Consider the following 6,053-nt stretch of genomic DNA (forward strand, 5'->3'; position numbering starts at 1 on the left):
TCTTTATGGTTCAGAGCTAATGGTTTTTTGCTGAACGAAAGTAAAACCCAGCATATGTTTTTCAGTCTTGGAGACATCCCAATCGATAATAGCTCAGATAATGTGAAATTTCTAGGTATTGTCATTGATGATAAATTATCATGGGAGCCACATATTAAATACATAACTGCCAAGCTCTCCAGGGTTATATATTTGTTAAGGAATCTAAACAGTCATGTACCTGAGATTACGTAAGATCAGCTTACTTTGCTTCCTTTCAAAGCATTATTTCATATGGAATTTTACTTTGGGGGAACTGCAGTTATGTACAGGAAATTTTAATACTGCAGAAAAAAGCCATGAGAATAATTACCAACTCACACAAATTAGTTCATTGTAAGCCACTGTTCATTACGTTAAAATTTATGACTGTGATAAATCTATATATTTACACTGTGCTGTTGTATGTAAAGAAAAATTTGCCACAACTACAAAGTAGACAAGATGTGCATTCCTATACTACAAGAAACAGCGGGCGTATAAATATACCCTATCATAGACTCTCAAAATCCCTGAATAGTTATGAAGCTCTAGGATTAAGACTATTTAATAAGCTACCTCTTGATGTGACAAAAAGCCTATGCCTATGAATGTATTTAAACATAAACTGGATGCCTGGTTAGTTGCTACACCATTGTACTAAACTCAAGAATTTCTTGTAATTAAAAATAAATATATTATTATTATTATTAATTGAACTAAGCGGACATGACCATGGCTCTCAAAGATGCATCAAAAGCGATGTGTAACGAATTATATTGTGCGTAACAGTTGATGTTATGATTCTTCCTACAAAAATAAATCTCTCTCTTTTATCTTCTTCTGTTCTTTTTACTTGGCCTTTCACCTTATTTTGGTGAACTGTCTTTTATCAGGACCAACTACTCTGTATCTTCTTATTCTGTTCTTTTTGTTTGACCTTTCGCCTCATTTTGGTGAACTTACTCTGTATCTGATCGGCAGTGAAGGTCATATCATTGAGGACATCTAGCAAGATTTTTTCCTTCTTTATTATGACCCTGTCAACTTTGGCCAATGTTTCTGCTATTGAATTTTTTAAAATGTTTTTTCTTCTGAGGTTAGTAGTCACTCTAGTTCACCAGTATCATATACGATTATATGAATAAATCACTTTTATCCTTTTGCTGTTTTTTTTTTTTTAAATAAAAAATCAATTCAAGAAGCCATATTAGTGGAGGAGATAATTCTGATAGAAGGGAAGAGCGTGATATTGGAAATGAAATATTTTAAACGTGTACCTTTAGTGTGTGATTTTTTGGTTTGAGAAAATAGGACAAGAAATAAATGTTGCGCATCAGGGGCCTGTCAAGTATCTGAGCGACGCTCGCTGAGCAAAACTTTTGCTCATTGAGCACACAGATCATTTACTTGACGCAGTATGCTCATTGATCAAAATATCAGTGCCTTTCAATAATCTGTAATGAATGTGGCTGCATCGAGTCCGAGTGAACAAGATTTCGGTGTTTGAAAAGCAGTTAATTATGTAAATAGAGTAGTTGATGTGAACAAAACTGTCGAAATTTTCATTTTCATACCCTTGCACAACTTTCCAAAACTATGGTGTATATTTAAAATTTGGAATAAACAACACTTTCATTTTAATACAAATACAAAAACTGGAATATTACATCACCTTCTGTTACTTTAACATCCTCTCTAATTACGCTATATCGCAAGCCATTCAGATCATCATAAATATTTCCTTGTTGGTCGACACTCGCAGATCGCCACGCCACCCTGGCCATCCTCATTCCTCATAGAGTTTTCTTCTTCTTCCCTTTGCCCCACGAGATCGAAACACAAAAATGCTATATTGTGTGGCGTCAAGTTTGCTCAGCAATCAAATGAGCAGCGCTCATGGAGCAACGCCTATTTGGCCCTCATGTAGTTGAGCGATCACATTACTCGCCGAGCGCTCAGGATTTTCATTACCACATTTGCAATTTTCTTGAGTTTTGATGTTTCCATCCAGGGTTAGCAGACCATTCCATCAATGAGAACATTAGAATTGACTTCGCCACAACTCAGATCATCAACAAGACTGGGACTGCATTATCAACATGCAATAAGAGCTGTTCATGGGGAAAAGGAACACGAGACCTGGAATTGTGTGCCACTAGAATCTGCAACCAAATACATAAAAAACAGATTAACACAATCCCTGCTCTTCATTACTTGAAGATGGAAGCCTATCACTAAATTCACCTGGTTGATACTTTCAACCACCCTTCCCATGTCTTTTTATTCCATTCATTTTTGTGTGGTGTTTAGGTTTATATGTAGAGGCACATATTTTTGGTAAATAAAAGAGCAAAATTTCGGTACAAAAACTGAGTCAATTTCAGGTTCAAAAGCGGTAAATAAAATAAAATATCGGTGTTATAGCGGTGAAAAATTGGATGAAAAGTGTTATATAAAAAGACATTTTGGTTTTAAAATTGTGAATATAATCCTAAATTTGATTTAAAAACTACACTTATTCCACAGAATTAACATTTCACATCTAATAGCACATTTATGTAGTTATCAGAGTATTAAGTTTATTTCTGTGTAAAGGAGTCCATTTTTGCTTCTCCAATATTAACAGCAGAATTAATCAATTTTCCGGGAATTGCATAACTCTCAGGATAATTCAGACCTCAGAAGGTGTCGCATCGGTGAATAAACCCTAAATTTCGTGTTTAAGAGTTAATTTCGCTTTTTGCAGTTCATTTCGCATTATTTCGTGACAAAACATGGTCACAAAATGCATCTCACACCTTTCAAAAACATGAAAAATTAACACTACAATGTGTTTTTTCAAATTTCGTTTTTTCGTCAAAAACGAAATATGCATGCCCCTATTTATATGTAATGCAACTTTCCCCTCTGCTATTTGAAAACACAGTAGCGTTTCTCTCTGTGTCTGATGCCACACTGACTGGGAACATCCTTCATCCAAATATGCAAACTTTTGCTAGCGTACATGGCAGCACCTTGCACAGTGTAAACTGTAAGTCCAGTACCAAATAGCCTACCTGTGCATAAAGTGGACTTGAAACAATTCAATTTTGCTATCGTATGTGCTCAAACAAAATTTGAGAGATTTTTCTCTCTTCAGTACAGTGTGTTTTAACGAAGTTTGGGTTGCACAATTTTTTAAACACACTGTACAATGTTGCCCCTTTCTATTACAATACACTGGTATTCTAAAATTCTAGACACAATTCTGACCCATACTATTGTTCCAACTTTGTTGAAAGAGGCACAAAAGACAAAATAATCAATATTTGAGGCTCATTATAGGAGTACACGGAATTGTAAGGCTTTCCAATCGGATGTGCATTGTGCATAACCCAACTCGAGCACATATATTTAATTTAATTATTTTAACATACAGCGTGTCCATGCAAGAGGGATCAAGAAATAAATGCTCGCCATTTAAAACCAGATAAGAATATTGCTGTATTTTTCATATGACAGGAAAGGAAAACTCTCCGAGATTGTGCAACACTGTTTTCAGACAGCTACACGGTCGCGCATGCGCATCAATAGCTTTTATCTCGAAAGGAAGCCAGGTGCCATTCAGTAGTCGATCGCACAGTGGAAAACATGTGGACACCGCAACAGAAAGTTCAGTGCGTGTTATGGCTAGCAGAAGATAAATCTGTTACTCGGGTTCAACGCCGTGTTCGTCGTACGTGGAATGTGGATCCACCTGGTCATAAAGCACATCACAAATGCAATAGTGCTTGTGACTCCCCAAATGCTAGAGAACACTTGGCGGGAAGTTGAATACCGTTTAGATGTGTGTAGAGCCACCAAAGGTGCACATATCGAGTTGCATTGAACATCATCTGAAACTCGGTGAGTTTTGTATCAAGTAAAAGTAAAAGTTTATGTTACCAATACATTCTGTTCACTAGAAATTATCACTTATTTTTCGATCCCTCTAGCGTGGACTACTACAAATAATAGAATCATGTACTTTTGTCATAGATGATGATGGAAATATTTTTCACACCATTTGAGAAAGCTTTCTCAAAAATCACCCCCTCACACTTCTGCACAAGTCTGTTTTCAGGTATGAATCATATTCAAATTATTTGTTCTAAACTAATATTTTGTAGCACAAGAACAACACAAATAATGTTTGTGAGTTTATCATCTGACTTAACAAACAGAAGCAACTACAAATGTCTTTCTTCAACACAACACGTCCACCCACATGAGAGCAAACATGTACAGACATTCACAGCAGATAGATGGCAAGGATCTGCTCTCAATAACATGATGTTCATCAGTACGACCTGGATTGATTGATTGATTTAGTTTATTTTACTTCGCGTTTTGTGCCTCTTGGCTAATTTGCGAAGATGGGGATGAGTGATGAAATTGATGAATGGACATTCACAAACAACCAAGCCCGACCAGGATTCGAACTCGGGACCCTTGGCGTCGCAGCGCGATGTGCTAACCACTCGACCACAGGGTTGGGCACAACCTGGATAGTTATGCAATTTAAAATGCCTAAAATATGCACTAAAAATGTGCAAAATCTGCACTTTAGAAAAACACCAATTTTTTTAAAAAAAATTGTTTCTTTCAGTAACCTCAAAACCCTACATGTAAACAGATATTTGTCCATTTTTCAGTTCATATGATTAAGCCATGGACATCCAGAAGAGGGGGGGGGGGGAAGCCCTGCCGCCTGGAAAATGAATGTCCACCTAAAAATGTAATTTCAGTCACAGTAATTTATGTTAAATATTATAAGGACATTGAAGGAACATGAAAATTTTAGACTGAAGCAGTGTGTTTTGAGGAGGCATCACTATTATGGATAAAAACATGCCTCCTATGCCCCCCGCACTTGGAAAATATTATCTTTCTTGCCTCTTTGCAAAAAAAATTCCATGACATCCATGGATTTAGCATGTAATAAATGTACAAGTAGCAGTTGCACTTGATTACAACACAATATCTCAAATTTTCAACCTTGAAACTACTTCTGTTCTTGGCAAGAATATTTTTATAGTCAGAAGAAACTTGCTCTGCTTCACAAGATACAATTGAACAATATTTCAGGTGAACAGTATCTGAAACGTCCATTGCATTGTCGTCATTCTCTCTCAGAAACAGTAGTTGTTGAGTGTTCTGGCAAGGACAACAAAAGAAGTCCAATCCTCTTGTTTTGTGAAAGAAAGTGGAGATTAAACAGCAGTGACGGAAGGAAAAAGAGGAAGTTCCTTTATTAAGAAGGCATTACACCCAACGTACAGACGTGAAATACAATTTCAGTAGTGGCTGCTGGCTCTAAAATATGCAAGAAGTGTACATGGTTTATATATGTATTTGCATATGCAACAAGCATTTATCAAAAAACATTTAAAATATGCATTTGGATATGCCATGTGCAAAATGCATAACTATTTGGGTCCTATTCACCAGTTAGCTCTTGTGCAGTGTGTTTGCCGAAAAGAAAGTTGATGAAACCCTGGCTTAAATAGCTACCACATGGGATTGAGTTGACAGGATACGAACATCTGATTTCACCGGCAAGTGGCACAGTTCCAAGTAATTACCACAGGCTACGTTCAAGCGGCCCAACAACAAAATGAAGGGACTGTATTTCTTATCTGCTTTGCATGCTTATGCCAAACTTGAATATTCCATAAACCTTTCATGTTCAGTACTTACTTTTTTTAATAACATAAAATAGAATTGTTAATTATTAATTATGAAAATATAAGATTCACAGTTTAAATCCCATGGCGACTTAATACTATGTGCTTATGTATTTTAATTCCAATTCACACATGCATTGCAAACAGAAAGCAAAAATACTTTACGAAGTTCAAAAAGAAATTTCCCCATGAAGTTATGCGTGTCACATAAGATAGAAGAGGACTCAGAACTAAATAAATGTTATGATTTACAGACATTTCTTTCAAAAACATTTTCTATTATTACACACGATAACGTATCATGAGATTATAGCAACTTCACACCGA

This window comes from Lepisma saccharinum, chromosome 27 (assembly GCF_977018435.1).
Source record: "Lepisma saccharinum chromosome 27, izLepSacc3.1, whole genome shotgun sequence".
Taxonomy (NCBI): domain Eukaryota; kingdom Metazoa; phylum Arthropoda; class Insecta; order Zygentoma; family Lepismatidae; genus Lepisma; species Lepisma saccharinum.